The sequence below is a fragment of the Oxyura jamaicensis genome, chromosome 11 (assembly GCF_011077185.1).
Source record: "Oxyura jamaicensis isolate SHBP4307 breed ruddy duck chromosome 11, BPBGC_Ojam_1.0, whole genome shotgun sequence".
Taxonomy (NCBI): domain Eukaryota; kingdom Metazoa; phylum Chordata; class Aves; order Anseriformes; family Anatidae; genus Oxyura; species Oxyura jamaicensis.
Window position 1 is genome coordinate 12,239,813 of NC_048903.1, and position 17,113 is coordinate 12,256,925.

Genomic DNA, 17,113 nt, shown 5'->3' on the forward strand with positions numbered 1-17,113 from the left:
TCATTCCTTCTGACTGCACAGGTTAGGAACCTGCTCCTCAGCCTCTTAATACGTAACCAATGAAGAGACAGACACCTCCAGAAGGCAGTTCAGGCCTCTTTGGAGGGTGTTTTATCTCACCGAAGATCTGAATCAACCTCTAAATTTTTCTGCATTTCTTAACTTACTGTAACGTGCAGGTATAAGGTGACTAAGCTATTAACTTTGGGGTTCAGCTCTGTTTGGGCAAATACAAGGCCTAAGAAGTTACAAAGCCTGATATATTATGGCTCAGGTAAATGTGATGTAGTTCAAACGTTTAATTTGTAGATTAAAATGCTGTGTAAGATCAGCCAATTAATTCTAGTGATGGACTAAATTCTGAACACCTCTCATTGTATAATATATATATTTTTTTTTGTGGCAAAAAGAATGGTCCTGTAAATGCCCAGATTTATTCGCATTTTATTAGGAAATCCTTTCTAAATGCATATGCTGCATTGGGAGGTTAAGGGCATGTTCTGCAATAAAAATGGATTATTTAGGTAAATACTGGGTTTGGGGGTTCCTCTGCCAAAGAGGAGGACCATTTAAAGTGTCAAATGTTATATTGGGTTTACAACAGCCTTGATCCTTGTCCCACATATACTTTGGGGCAAAATTAATGATTTAAACATCTTGATTTTTATTAGTTCCCCCTTCATTTTGATAACAGCATACAGTGGTTTGTGTCAGCTGAATGGTGCAATTCCATGTCTCAGGAAAGAGGAGCTAGCCTTGTAAGCAAGAATAGAGAGTGCCCAGCAGGCTCCTGGGAGAGAAGGCACGTTCATACACATGAACAAATGTGTCCCATATGACACATGTGCAATGAGTAGGAAAGGCAAGGAGAAATAGGCCATGCTTACAGGGAAATTCATTTTCCCCAACCCACCTATGTTTAATCTGAGGAAAATGTATCTTCTTTGCTCTGTGCAAAAGAAGTTCTTACGCTGGCAACTAGTAGGGCCCAATGGTGGCCTTAGGCTGATCTTAGTGGTGGTTTTTCTTCCTGTTTAGACCAGCCACAAGATTGAATGCACTTCCTCAGTATTCAGGCACGACAATCCGTAGTAATTAGCTGTCCCAGAGCTAGATTATTAGTAAGCTATAAAAAAAGTCTCTAATTTCCATCAACAAATACAGTTTCCAGTCATTATAGTCTGCAAGAATAGCGTCAATTTATCTGAGGTTTTCCTCTCCTAAGCATTGGTACGAAGAGTTATTCCCAGAAGAATTCAGAAGGATGATTAGAAAGAGACTTTTTCAAGATGGCTTTAAAATGAAGCAGCCAGACATAAGAATGTAAATCATGTTCTATGGGAGGAAAAAAAATAGATCAGGCTAAGAATGCAAATCATATTCAAGGGAAAAATTCAGATCAATATTAGAATCTGCCTTGTGTGACTGCAGTAGCATAAAATTATTTGCTGAGCTGCCTGTAAAAATGACAGTAGAGAGAAGAAAACGTTTTCAAGCAAAAGATGGCCTGCTGATAATTTGGCACAATTAAGCTAAATTGTTACCCAAATTGGGGGTAAAGTATTATATGAAAGCAGATGCAGAATACTTGTGGGAAATGTCAGGTACATTCTTATTTCATAGTTACTGTGAGGTAGGTTATGAGGTGTTGGAGAGGTGGGGAAAATTACTTCACTGATGTTAAGTTCCTGGCAAAGGAAACCTCAGTCAGTGACCTCATATTTCCGAGGTAGTGTCTCTTTTCAAAGGAGGGATCCCAAACTTTGATAGATGTATTCTGGGGAAAGTTTATTTTGGAATGATTTTCATTATGATTTTCAACATTATTAAGTCTTTTGTGAGAGGAACATTTAGAAGAATAGATATGAAAAGAAAAGCAAAACAAAAAAAGCTGGCTACTTAAGCTTGAGTTTTCTGACTGAAACAGTTGACCAACTTCAGGTTTCACGGAATTCTTCTCAGCCTCTAGCTTGTGCAGCTCCTAGATGGTTTCCCAGACTTCAGAGGTGGAGAATCCTACGAGTCTGAGCCCTTAGCTAAACCCATTTCCTTGATGATTGTGATGTTACCTATTTTTAAATTCAGTATCGGACACCAGATCATGAAATTCGCAGTTCAAGATTTCAGGTTCAGATTCTTTGCTTTAGAGTTGGGCTCTGACCTCCTCCACTTAACTGCAGAACAGATCTGTCTGGATAGGTCAGTCTCCCTCATTCTGGAGCAAAATATGTAATGGTACATTCTGAAGTTGTAAGTTTGCTGTAATTGAGATAGTGCTGTGAAACATTTGCTGTATCAGTATTTTCTTAGCACCTTGTTACAAGTTTTTCTGAAAAGTTGGCAACAAACATAACAATAGGATCTGCTAAGTTCAGGTAGTTTTGAAAGTTGTAGGGTTTCAAATAGGAGACGAGATTTTAAACATATCTGTCTAAAATGTATTAGAAATGCTGTTTAAAATTAGAGGCGTGATGTGAATAGAGTTAAATAAGTAATTTGTTTAGTAATGTAACTGGAAAAAGAATTTTCTTCACTAACGACTACTGAAAAATCATCGTCATATGAACAGGCTACACTGAATTAATGACTGCAGGTCCTGCTTATACAAATGAAGGTGCACATCTGAATTAAGAAATGATTTCCAGTTTCTCTTTCATGGAAAACATTCAGATCCATTGTTTAATAAACCATATGACAAAACTAAGTAGCAGGAACTTAGTTGCTTTGACTATTGTGTAAAGAGTAGGGTGAGTCAAAAACATATTTTGTTGAGCAAAGGATGTGCTTTGCAATGATTTTCATGCTTTATATGTAATGCATGAAGCCCTGAGATGTAGTACAAGGGAAGGGAAATTAAGAATGTCTAGCACCTCTGCAATTCCATGCTGCAGCTGAATGATCACCAAGGCTGGGCCTACAAATTTGCCTGAGCAGTTACTTAAAACTTCAACTATAGGTTTAGAATTAAAAACTTATTGTTTAAAAACTGATTTTGCTTCATAGCCCATTGCCACTCTTTTTCCTTGTTTACTTGGAGGCTGACTCATTTAGAAATTTCTGACTATGGCTTGTGCAGGGCATGGTGGAAGGGTGGTAGGGGACATGGAGAGCCATATCCTGTGTCTGCTTTCCAGACCTTTCCTCTTAGAAGTCAGACAGGCACAAATAAGCGTAACTGAGAAAGTGACTTAGTCACAGACCATTAGATATAACCATGGGCTCAGGATATAAGATGCATAGGAAGGATGTGGCTGTCTAGGACTGGTCTTCACACCTATCCTTCAGAGAATCATAAAGATTGCCTCAAACAAACATTGTTTAATTTCTTTATATTGAAAATAAAGGCTGCAGTGGACTTTTGGATAAATGAACCTAGGGAGAGCCGATAGGTGATTTTGTTTAAATTCTTTTGATTGCAGCAGAAATCAAATTTATTTTGCTTGAGGGTGACTTCCAAAGTAAAGCACATTAAATCACTCTGCTTCCCAGGGAGAGTGAAGCAGCAGATATATATCCATGCTGGAGAGGTGAGATGTCTGCTACATGCTCATTACCCATATTTATGTTTCAGCTGCAAACTGAAAAGTATTCATGAATTTTATATACTTTAAAAGTGTTTCCAGGTATGCCTTTAGCTTTTCAGTTAAGTCCCAGTTTGTACAAACTGCAAATTCCCTTTATGCCTGCTATACTGTTTAATTTTTCACCTGTCAAGAAGTTGTGGGAGTTTCACTGCAAGACAGTAGCACAGAGATGGCAGAATGCAACCAAGCATACTGAGGTGTACGCCTTCTGTGCTAACGGCACAAACAGTGACTGTCAGGTCTTTACAGCACGAGTCCAGGAAAGTGTCCGATCTGGTTCTGTGTAAATTAAGAACATCTTTGTAGGTTCACATTTTATATAAATGTTATAGGGCTCATTGGCTTGTGTTGTGTTGTATTGTTCCGTGGCTATTAGTCTCCTTCAGACCTTTAACATGAGATAGCTGCCCTTCTGCATCTTCACCTCGAGGAAAGTTTTGCTTTAGATTAGTGATGCTGGAACAGCAAGGATGGGAACCACCTTCTTTAGGCCAAATTCACCTTAGGTCTCTTGACCATCCATGCACATTCATTGTATGTACAAATACAAGCGCTGTAGTTGGCTCTTAAATAGCTAATATTATTTGTATGATCTGATACCATCCTGGTCCATGCTGATTAGCATATTATGTGGTAACCTAATGTCCTTTCCCAACTGTCTTTGAGTGGATGAAGCCACCGAAGATAACCTGGAATTTTGTTTCGCTTTTCTGTACTGTGACAATGAGTGTCGATCGAGAGAAATGTTAGAAGATGCCAATCAAATTAGTGGTAGAGCATCTGCAGGCATGTAGCAACTGCTTTCTGTCAGTGGAAGGGAGACTTAGGTTTTATAAAAAGTCTCTGATGCCTCTGAAATTCGTAATTTTTCTGCATTCTTTTCTCAGTCTGGGGTAAGTCAGGTCTTCTTTCAATGAAGTATCAGACTACAGTCTATAAGGCTTAGATAAATTAGAAGAGATGAGAACCCAGAGTCTGTAATATCTTTTTGTCTAATTTTCTGAACGCATTCAGAGCAGTAAGATTAAAACTCTGAGAATGCAGGCAAATCTCATGATCTTAGCCTTAGGTTATTTGAAATCAAGGAGTCCCCATTTCTTTGCTAGGAGTACTGTGTAATATATTTACAGATGAGGTGTTGCTTTGAAGTCGGGATCTTGTCTTTGATCAAAAGCATACAGCTTCCCTCATGTCTCTCAGAAAGAGACAGTAGTTATATTGCACTGGTGTGGGCTTTTTTAATGTTTTGGACAGCAAAAATGACATTTACATGAAACAGTAATCCTGGGAATGTATGAGATAAGACAATTTCAGCTATGAGTTGAGAAAGAGTCTCTCTAGCAGACTTCAAATCAAGCAGAAGTAATAGCATGTCATACTCACTTTGCTTCCCTTACCTGCTGGTAATTAAAGTACTGATAAAGGAGGTCTGTCAACATTAATATGATGAAAAGTAAAACATATGTTTAAAATTTTCTAGATGAAAGTACTGTTAATCAGAATTATAGGAAAAAAAAAAAAAGTTTTGAGTAAATGCTCTTAATTCACCATGCTTGTTTAAGAAGTGTCAGTATACAGTAGAGCTTTTCAGTTCTCAAAAGGAAATAGCACAGACTGACAGGGCAAGGTTGGCTTTTTTTATTTTTTATTTTTTACTTTTTATTTTTTATTTCTTTGTTTATTTTGTTCCTGAGGATAAAGAAAGCACAGTACAATTAAAAGGAAAAACTCTTGAGTACTGGCATGCTTAGTCTTTGCAGTCACTCAGGGCACTGGGTTTATCAGGCCTGTGTATTCGGATCAATAGTATTACTTTCCTGGTGTTTTTATATTGACTTGCCATGGATTGGTGTATGATTTTTAAAATGTAAACACGAATATGTCTATCCTAGGGGGAAAAATAGGACTGAGGAAGGAACAATAATACAATGCATACACACAGCAAGGAAACAGCATTGAGGCATCTCTGTAAGTATTTCTTTTAATAAAGAGTTTCTGTTTTTTTGTATAACAGGTAGTAGACTTGAATGTTGTGGATGGATTAAGCATTGCAGCTGCTCTTCATGCTCTTTATCCATAGATAAGTAGTGTTTTCTTGGCTAACAGTGGAAATAAGTAGCTCTGTTGTTTGTTTATTTGTTGTCTATTTTTGGGGGGAGGTGGGGAGGGGTGGCACATTAATGTAGTGTGGACATTCTTTTTAAAACGATTCTTAGGGGTAACCAAAACTCCTTTACTGAAATCTGATGGCAGAGCTATCAAACACACGTGCATAGCACAAACCACATTTTTACACAGATACTGCCTTATTCATGTATCGTGTCTCTTTGAGCACTGCTATGAAATGTCTCTGAAATGCTTGCTTAGCTAGAAGAGGGGTATTAGGAAGCTATTTACTCCGTTTGCATCAGCCTCTTAATGTCACCTAGTAGCTTTAAATAAGCAAAACTAGTGCCATGAGGCTAGCTAGATGTTCATTGATAAATGGGAATACTAGAGAATACTTGTTGCCATCAAGAACAAGTGGGTTTGGACATCTGCATTATGGCAATTTTGTTCCCCCTTCACGGAAATTAGGTGCTGCTGTTGGAAGATAAGTGAGAATTTCAGTCTCAACTGGTGTCACTGCCAGCTTAATAGCTTGTTTGGTTTAACATTAGGTTCCCTCCCATATGAGCTTGCCTCCTGTACACATTCTAGCCTGCAGAGAAAGAAGGACAAAGAATTATGACCCATGTACATTTCTGTATGATTACTTTAACTAGAAGAAAACTAAAAAACAACAACAACAATTTTCTTTTTAATGTATTTTTTTGACAATTTAGTATTCTTAAAATACTGAAACCAAATGAAAAATAGGATGCTCACCCAACCAAACAATGGTTTGTTGAAAAAGGCAAAGTAATACAAATTACTGGTGGAAAAAGGCAGGCAAATAAGAAAATGAAGTATAGTTACTTAAATTTCTGGGGAAAAAAAGGCTATGGTGGACACAAAGAGTGTCCATTACTGCATTGTGCTGAGAGGGATTTTGTAAAGCAGATTTCTGTTGGTGAAATTTCTGTAGCAGAAGTGGGCTATATTTCCTATAGTGGGCTATATTTCCATAGTAATGGGTGAGCCTGATGTCTTATACAAAGCTGCAAAACTAGAATTTTATGCATTAAGTAATTCTTAGCCTTAAAACAAAATTAGAGAAAAGAGCTTAAATTTAACTTCAGTAAGGAAAGGAACTATAAATTACTTTGAAAGGTGACCTTTGTCCCTGAAACAGCATTTGTGCAATCTGTAAATCAAACTTCCAACTGAACTTTGCACAGATGGGGATGTCTGTCTGGAGCTAGGAAGCACAGCTGTGAAAGAGGGTAGAGTTGGAAAGAGAGAGCATAGCCTGATCTGAGATATATCAGCAATACTTTTTGTTTTGCTCTGGCCATTCTCTTTTTTGCTGGCTTGCTAGTGCTACCAGCAGTCTTCTGTTGAGTATTTCTTCCTCAGACTCTCCTGCTCCTCCCCAGGATTTCCTTCTATTTCCACTAATTTCAGTGTTCACCTTGTGGATCTTTGTCTTTATATCCTCTTAGTGTGCTACAGTAGCTTCATATAAATAAATCAAAGAAAAAGTAAGTTTTGTTTTTTTTTTACTCCTTTTTTTTGTCCTTTTCTACCTTTTAAATTTTTGAATGCTAACTACCTGTTGGTCTAGGTCTGAGTTATACCCAGCATAAGGGAGCACTGATCTTTGTTCATCTGTATACAATACACACACTATCATATTTTAATTTAGTTTTAATGGGAGGTTGATCAACTTGAGTTCAGAACTGAATAAGAAGTGTAATTCCCAACTGTAAGTGGAAATAAATAACAAAGAGAAAATACTAAATAATATGAAATAAAAAAATGTTCTTCAAGTCTACACCATAGATTTCCCTTGAGGAAAATAGGAAGAGACATCAGTAATGTGGAAAATCAAGATACAATTAAAAAACCTGGGAGTGTAATGTCTCAGAAATAGCAGAGTGCTTTTGGACCTTCAGAGTGCATAAGCAGAGCACACAAACTTTCCCTCCAAAGTTGTATTCACCTCTACAACTTTGTCATAACAGTTCACAGCTAAGAGAAATAGCTTTTGATATTTTCCTTTTCCACATCAATCCTCTCTTTGTTTTTCTTCAGATGCTGATTTCTTTATGCTTCTGGTGTCCTGAGACGTGTAGAAGTGTGTGATGTGAAAATAAAACCTTGGAAGTATTTTAACAAAGCAGCTTTGTTGTCTCACAAACTTCCCAAATATATGGGAGTCTATACAATGAAACTACTTTCTTTGTATTATTGATAATGTTATCAACTGAATAACATAATGCTTTGTAACTTTATAACCATCTTCCAAAATTAATATTGGATTCAGAATTGTATAAAAATCAGTATAAATCTGTGCCAATTCAATACAGACATATATGCCAAATTATTTCTTATTTACACCAGTGCAATTCCTCATGTAATTTATCATGAAATTTATCTCAGCCTCCTGCTAGTCCTATAATGAAAATCATCTAAGGTCTGTCAGAACTGCGGAAAGGTGTGTGTATATGTCCATCCATCTTTATATAACATTTTTTAAAAGCCAATCCAAATACTCATCACGTCAAATGTCACTTAACCATTCTTCGCAATTACCAATGTGTAATTCTGTAACTGTTTAAAGAATGCACATCTGCATGACAGCAAGGCTTGTGGATATCTAATGAGGGCTGGTTATTTGTTCTGTGTGTCATGTTTTTAAGTATGAGATACAAAGCCATTTTAAATATGAAAAGTTGTGGAAAAGAGACACTATGAGCTTACGTGCAATAGGATTAGATTTATTTCATGGAATTTCCAGCAAGTGCACTGTTACATGATGCATGCTGGAGGATGCTAGTGACCTACACACACCTTGAAAATCAGTACAAGGTAAATTAGCAGAGAGTCACAGAATTTGCCCATGGCGTTCTTTTTGAAGTGTTTAGAGAATTAATGAAAAGGTGTTCAGTGTAGATGATTTTTGTGTAACATGCTAAGTCAGTCAGCATTGTTCAGTTAAAAATCCAGGGTATCACAGACATGTACTTCGTTCATGTCTATAGGCAATCTGAAAAAAATGCTGATTTTTATAAAATAAATAAAGCTCGCTTGTTATTTAAATGCATTTCTTTATTTGATTTTGTATTTCAGAATCCTGAAGTTTTAAGAAGAACCAATGTTTTGGCCCTCAGGCATTTCCCTTTTCTGCTTAGGAGTGCCTACAGCCAATGCTGACTTGGTTACAAATGTGAAAGCACCGTTTGTATGAATACCACAGATGCTCTTATTTCTGAGGAATGAGAAGTAATTCTATGGCCAATTCTCATGATGCTGATTTTTAAAACAGATCAAACATGGAAACAGCAGGGGAAAAAATCAAAGATGTCTTTCCTATTTAATACAGACTCTTGGATGGAGTAACCATCCAGAATTAGATTTCAGAAGTATGATCCCTTTTCTTTGCAGAATGAAACACTATAGACTTACTGTACCAGGGGAGAAAGCAGGCTCTCTCCTAGTGCATGCTCTGTTACATAAAGTGCTCAGACAAGCTGATTAATCTATGGGAGTTGGTAATCATTTGACTCTGGATATTTTGTTCAAATGTTTTTTTCAGTGATTCATGAAGCTCTTATCGGAATTCAAAAAGCACTTCACGAATCAACGAGGAGCTTAAAAAAAAATTAGCAGTAATGAGCTCATTTCCATAGAAATAGGACTAGACTCACTGGTGGGTCAGACTGTTTTCTGCACTTCCACTTCCAGTATTTTCCTCAATTCTTCTCCATTTATTTCATGCATCATTATCTTCTGGTTTTTGTATATCCCAACCATACCATTTGGCTTTTTGTTCTCTAACCAACAACTGTCACTTCGAAGTATTTCAAAATGGTGGTTAAAAAATGGTCCTCCATATTTCACTCAAGAAATTTTAGATTTTTTTGTCGTTTTGAAAGCCACTATTCAAGACAGTTTCCTCAACAAATTACAAATCATAGTTTGAAGGACTATTAAGCAAAAAACTATAATGCCCAAGCCTCTCAATTTCTGCTGGATTAGCAAAGTGTTTTAATGATACTGCATTTGTATTCTTTCAGTTTCCTTTCATGAAACATCAAAGAAGAAACACAGAATGCATCTTTCATATTCCAGACGTACCACAATACTTCAGTGTTTTCCGTTTCTTCAGATTCACTGCTAACCAAGATGAAAGCTGAGGTCTTGTGAGCAAAACCTAAGCCATCTGAAAAGAAATGGTATCCCTTTGAGGTTCTCAGTGCGTTGGAAAGAGGGAATTGCTTACAGGTTTGCTGTATTGCACCACACAGCTTTTATATATAAACACTTGCATGTATACCACAGCTAAGACTTGCTTTGGCAGGTTCCAGAGAAAGAACATTGGGGTCATGTTCGACAGGCTGGTGTAGAAGGTCACACAATGGTGCTGGAGATGTTTCATGGATTGTCTTCCAGGAGATGAAGAAGGAACAAGAAAGAGAATTCTTCTGGCTTGAAATCATCACCTGCATGAAAGAAAAACCCACCAAAAAACTGAAAAGGTTTGGACTGAAATATTTACTAAGCCGTATATACAAAATATACATGCACTTATGAATTATACATATATGAACAGTGTGTTGTTGTAAGCCAAGGTACAGATGTTGATGTTAATGCAATATCCTGATACGTATATTTCAGTGTATGGTATGTATCTCAGTCACTCATATTCACATACGTAATGGAAAAAGAAGCTGTTCTCTGCAGCTCTAAAACATCATACAATAGAAAACGTGATCTTGGAAAAAAGAACCATTAGAACAGGAAACTAATATCAAGATCCAATATGTAAAGTAAAATACCTTCAGAAAGTATGCCACTGGAAAGGTCTTTTTTATGCCTTTTTCTAAGTTGCAGCAGGTAAGTCCACATCCAAATCAAAAAATGAAACCAGTTCTGCCTGCACTAGAGTTATCTGCTGGGATGAGTACCGTTGGGTTACATTGTGAGTAAACAAAGCAAGAAAATGTATTGTTGATGAAACTTCATTGATCTCAGTCCTGAGGTAGGTAGGAATTATATGCCAAAAGTAGTGGCTGCAAAGAGAAAAACTAAAACTAGTTCTGCAAATACACTTTTTACCAAATATGGTGGAAGTGCGACCAGAAATTCTCATAGAGCGGAGACATGCCACAAAGTGCTGGTAAAGCATACAAAGGTTTGTCTCCTTTTCAGGAGACGTAGCATTTTGTAAGTGAATACTAGAAGGCATAGCGTAAGGCAGCCACTACATCCCTTCAGGGAAGAAAAGTTTCATATTCTTTCCTTTCTCTCATTTTTACAATACATATAGGAAATTAAAATTTGGTGTCCCCTGTATCACATTTTCTTTGAGAGCAACACTACTGGGACCAATATGCATATTTTAACACTAGGCAAAAGTGCAAATGGCTTTAAAAAGCAATTAGACAAAAGCACAGAGCATAAGGTCATTAATGACTTAGACAAAATGGACAGGGTAAAGCAATAGGTTTAATCCTTTCTAACTAGTGGTTGGTGGAAGCTGCCTTCTCTGGAAGTTATGTCAGGAAAGGGTCACACTGTTCAAGCCCCATTTCTCAGACTTTCTTGATGTAGCTTTAGTGAGATGCTGCTGGAGAAAGGAGGTTAGCTAGACAGTGCTGGTCTCCACCACCATGGCAGACCTTGTGTATGTAGGAAGAGATACGCATACTGCATCCTTACTACTTCATGGAGCATGGCAGGATCACAATTCCAAAGTCCCCCCAAGAAATGTAATGTTTTTAGATTTGGTTCATACTAAGGAGCTACTAGCTTGTATTTCAAGACTTACATAATGAAAGCAAGTAAACCTTTGCTGGAAAAGAATGAGAAATCTTAAAATATAAGTTAGAGAGCAGGCTCTCACATAGTCACATACAAGAAAATTCTGCTCTCCTTCTCACAACAAGTGGTACTTTGTTTTGTGAGCAGTGGTGTTTAAAGCCATAGGTGGTGTGTGTGTGTAATAGATTGAAAATGAGCACATGCAACAGATAGTGAAATCTACTGGAGAATACAGAAATTTTGATGATAGCTTTATTTCATGCTCCCCTTAAAGTGTCTTAAATAGAGATGATAGTAAAGATGTACTAGTCTTCATGAGAGAGAGGTTTTTCTTGTGTCTTTTAGAAAGTACACTTGAGCAGGTACGGGACATGAGCTAATGGGAAATGGCTACAAAGTCCAAGTCAAATGATTAGCTTTGTTCTTGTTTGTTTATATTTTGCCTCTTGAGGAAAATTCTGTCAAGACGAGGAATCATACAGGCTTGCTGTAGTTCCTCCAGGCTCTTCCCTACTGCATATTATTCTGGGCTTTGTAAAAGAAATCAGGAACTCTCCTGTTAAAACTTTTCAGTGACTAGTTTTCTGGTTTATTGTTAGCTGATTTTTCTGACACTGATCTGTAATGCTGTCCTTCTGTGGAGGAATTACTGAGGATGCCTTACTGAGTGCAGATGAAGGAAAGTTTCCTTAGCAACAGGAATAACATGGAATGCTGAAAAGCTCTCTGGTGACTCTCCTTCTCTCTGTACAACACAAAAGACTTTTTTTTAAAAAACATTATAAAGACTCAGATACACAAGCTGACAGTTGTACCTGCTCTCATTTTTTCAAGCAAATGAAGTTAAAAAAGTAGTAATCCTTCAGGCATCGTTCAAGTAATTCTCTTAGTATGTCCAATTCCTTTCTTAATTAATTTGGAAAAGCCTATTAGCATATAGGAAAAAAAACAAAACAAAACAAAAACAAACAACAACAACTAAAATTTAGCCTGACGTGTATCCAAAGCAAACCTGTATACTTAATAACCAAGATACTTTGCACCTCTGCAGCACTTGCCCATCCACACTTCACCAACCTGGAGGACTTTAAGGCCAGATATTAAATGCATTTAGACATCTACAGATGTAGATAGGTGTCTAGAGAGTTTTTGAAAAGTAATTTCAATAATCCATCACTTATCTGTTATCTCCCTTGCGAGAGACAACAAAATATTGTTTCTAGTGGTAATGATGTAGATTAGAGGAGAAAAAAAATACACCCCACAAAAACAATAAAGCTCTGAAAGAGTTAAGAGAGAATCCAACCTTATGGTTCCTACCACTGTGCTTTAATGACTATCTAATGTTCTCTGCAAGGCAAGACTGGGTAATTAATGCAATTTAGGAAAGAGAAGAACATTTTGTTTGAAGCGTACACCTGAGCAGCAAGACATCATCATCTAGCTTTTGTCCTGCAGAGGCAGCTCACCTTCAAACTGCACTGTAGCTCAATTCCCTCTGTTAGCCACCATGACCTCTTCTACACTCAGCTCTTCACTATCGTGGCAGGGAACAAACACTGAACTACAACAAACCTTGTGGGGCAACAACTCTACTTGTTGGCAATAACTAGCAGCCACATCTTAGCTCCTTTCATAACTGAATCCAGCTCTATCTTTATAGTATTTGGAGGGTCTGGTTTCACTTTTCCAGTCAGATATGACTGCCCTCTATAAATAATACTTTCTTAGCCCTAGATTTGCCAAGACTAAGCATGCCAAAGGTTTTATTTTCTACAATAGCTCCTCCATCATTCTGGTATTCCTTGTCTCTGCTTATTTTAGTTTGAATTCATCTTTCTAGAACATGGGGTTAAAGTGCATTAGAACTCCAGTACAAAACAAAATAGTTGGTTTTAGGTCTTCAAAAAGTAACTTTTGCTCCTTCTCAAATGCAAGCTAGCCAGAAATTTCTGCATATCCAGTATCAGAACTATTGGAAATAAATTCCTGGAATTAGGTCCAGTGGAATGAATTGTTTTCTTTGTATTAGCCCCATGAAAAGGAGTTTTCGTCTTAAATTCTTGTTGCCTTTTTTTTTTTTTTTTTTTTTTTTTCCATTTCCTGCTTTTTGGTAGCATAGACAACAAGTTATATTAAAGAAAACAAACAGATTATTAAGCCAACAGAATTTAGTGTAGCAAAGCAGTGTTGCTAGCTTGGGATGAGAAATCAGTTATGTTATTCTGGTAGCACTATTATTTCATTGATTCTCAACTGGGAAGTGACAGTTAAAATTTACCACCAATGCTCAAAATAGATAAAATATCTAGTACCGGAATATAACTAGAAATCAGTGGGAATAGTGGTCAATGACAAAAATAAACAGGGAAAAAAAGATATTTTTTTTTTGGTGTGAAATCTTTATATCACGCTTATTACCAATGCCAGCTTACATTTCCTAGGGACAATGTTTAGAAGCATTTAAAACAAGCAAGTATCGCTCATTACGTTTTCTTGCAGGGTACACATTTATTTGTACTTTTCACTATGCAATAATAAAATGGCATAACAGGAACATCATTATGGTCAGAAGAGATTTAATTGTAATGCAAGTTTAATTGCCATGAATGACTTACAACCATATTATTAACAATACAATACATTTGATATTTTTACATGTTTGCAGGGTGCAACGTTGAAATATATTTTCCAGTAGCTGACAAACTGAATTATGGTTCAGAAAATATAAAAAGCTATTGTATCCCATTGTTAGGTGATCAACATGGAAATATATAAACCACTGCAATGGAGCATTAGAGTGTTTTACATTGTATCTCTCATGACAAGATGACATTTTCCACCTGTTAAGAAAAAAAAGACACAACAGAGGATTGCACACCTGCTAAATCTCAGATAAAGAAAAAAAGAATGACACCATCATGGTTAGGATTTCATCTTGTAGACCTGTTTTTTTGTTTAGACATTGTGTGTGTGTGCATGTTTGGCAGCATTCTGTAGCTACTGCCTGCTGGCGTTTTGGATGTGCTGGCCATTTAAAGCAAGAGATAAACACCCTGGAATAGTGGTTTTGAAGGCTGATAAATAAGGCCTGGGGATATAATGGAGCTCCATTTATATATAAAATGAAAAAGTTGAAAAGAACGGGGTTTGCTGGTAGTTTCTGGATTTTCAGCAAGTCCCTTGTCCTGGCATATTATGTGCTGAGATCCTCCTGGCTGTGCACATGCTTTGTCGTGTGATGCAGCTATAGAGATTCTCTTGTGTGCACCAAGGAACTGAGCCATGTGAATTCATCCCAACATGTAGCTTATGTTGGGGTACTAGTTGTGGTGCACAGTAAACAGTGTGTTTGCTCAAACTTTTCTTAACAAATTTCTGAAGTTGGAAAATGGGAGCGCTGCGCAACCCAGTCTTCTGAGGAGATCTCCTGAGAAAATGCTCCCTAAGGAGAAGCAAAAATTACCAGAATGGTGCAGGGAGCTTTGGAAATAAAATACACCACCACAGGCATATCAGATCTGATCAGTTCTCTAGAAAGTGCATGAATGAAATTTCCTTGGCTGAAACTCTGTTTTGACATATCAAAAGTGAATCACACGTTAATACCTCATGCGCTTACCTGGCTCCATAACTCATCATCTATAGTTAGCTATAATTCTGTGCCATACACAGTGTTTTGTTTGGGCTCAGTGCGTTTTGCACCTCTTTCATTCTGTTTGTTGTATGTACCACAATGTTGTCACTAGCTCCTGAAAGTATCCACTACTTCATGATTGCATAATACCAACTTTCTTTGTTTCAGGTGTGCTGAGCCCCCATCAGGGCTATAGGAGCAGCTGCGGGTGTCAAAGCTTGTGAAAACATGCTACATTCACTGTTGTCCCTACTGCCAGGTTACATTGATAGGAATGGCTCAGGGATGCCCTCAGAAAATGCAGACTTTTGGACTGAGAGGGATTCTCCACTGGCTACTAGCAATGTGCTGTCTGTCTTATGTGCATGTGCAGTTCAGGATACACTACCTGTAAGTAACCAAGTATGTGCTAGCATATACACTAGCTTATTATTAGTATTTATTTGACTGGTATGCTGTAGACAGGAGCATGTATTAGTTGGAGCATGTTTCTCCTGACTTGAGATTCAAAAGTATTTCACCAAAAGGCTACAGGCTCAGAGTAGATGATGGCATCCATGAAACTGTTTGAAATTTGGCAATTAATTTGACTAAATTAAAATGAAACTCAGTCCTCTAAATATTGTAATGTCTTTAACACTTAGGTTTTTGAAATTCATAATAAAAGTGAAAGAGCATACTGGTGTTATTTGTATGCTCCTGCAGCAGTGTTGGGGTGGTTGGGAAGTCCTTGAGGCCACAAAGATTCCACGTCTGTCTCCTCCTGGAGGAGACACCCACAGGCTTTTGAGAAGGACCATGACTCTCAAGCAGCTCCAAGGCCCTCTCTTCAGACTGGTGGGTTGGATTTTTCACCTCAAATGTTGGTGCAGGGTTTTATTTGATTGTTGTATTACCTGATTCACTCCCATCTCAGAGCTCTCTGGAGGAGGGGGCTTTGCTGTGGCTGGGGTTTAATACAGAAGAGCCCAAGGAGAGGTGTTGGTCACCATGGGCATGGGGAAGGCCCCAGCCCAGCTGCTGCCACCACCCCAGTGTGGGAGCCAGGCAAACCCCAGCTGGGCTTTGCTCCGCACTGCAAGTGCTGTAGGTGTGACAGTAATCCCAAACCTGTTGTGTTTTCTATTAATGTCATATTTTGGTCAGCCTGGAGTCCCTCTTCCACATGTAATAAAGCTGGGCTCACACCTCCACCCACGTTCTTCTGATTTCAACTTGCCATGACCTACCAGTTATGCAAAATTGGGTCCTTCCTAAAGGTTGTGAGGCCTAGCTTACTGCACCTGTGGTGGCCCTTAAATGAAGATATTTACAGGTGCTCCTTGCTTTTGTACAGCCTCTGTGCCCTGGCCTGTTGGCTGCCTGGGCTCCCTCTGTGCCTGCAGTGGGCTAGGCCTCGTTACCTCAGGGCCTGCTGGGGGGTGCGTGGGCTTGCTGTTGGCGTGGGCACTGCTGCTGGCAACTTCAGCTTACCTGAAGGTAAGGAAAATGGGTTTTGTTCTTGCCTGAAGCTGGGGTGGGAACTTGTAAACAAAAGCCTTCCTGTCAGTAGTAACTGTGTTCCTTGTCACTTCAGGCTTTAATTTAGATATGTGGCAGCAGTAGCTACATCAGGAGTACTATTCTAGAGAATACCTGGAGACACGGTGCAGGCCTGGATCTCTTTGTGTTTTATAACCCATGTTGTGATTCACTGTGTGTGCTGTGCCAGTCAATCAGCGTGTCACCATAGCCCAGAAGCTTTTTTTTTTTCCCTTTGCATTCCTTGATGGCTTTGTGTGCGTTCTGGACAGGAGGACAGACCCTGTCACGCTGCTGCCACTCGTGCTGCTTTCACTGTGCTAACCCCTTCTGTCTTCATGTCATTGGGTGGTGAGTGTTATTTATTAATTGTGTGGAGAACAGCCTTAAAATAGTTGTTTTCAAGTTGGAATATAGGGTGTATTTTGGTTCATCATGCAGTGAAACTGATTCTCGTCTACTG

The 17,113-nt window shown here is 38.2% G+C and overlaps 1 long non-coding RNA gene across 1 annotated transcript in view; it reads left to right on the forward strand.

The window, feature by feature from the left end:
* LOC118172823 overlaps nt 1-15,951 on the forward strand; it is a 78,739-nt gene extending 62,788 nt beyond the window's left edge. The window contains exons 9-11 of the long non-coding RNA XR_004753871.1: nt 8,799-10,207; nt 15,298-15,519; nt 15,899-15,951. This is a non-coding gene — a long non-coding RNA (uncharacterized LOC118172823). The remainder of the gene's footprint in view (nt 1-8,798; nt 10,208-15,297; nt 15,520-15,898) is intronic.
* The last annotated feature ends 1,162 nt before the right edge of the window (nt 15,952-17,113 follow it).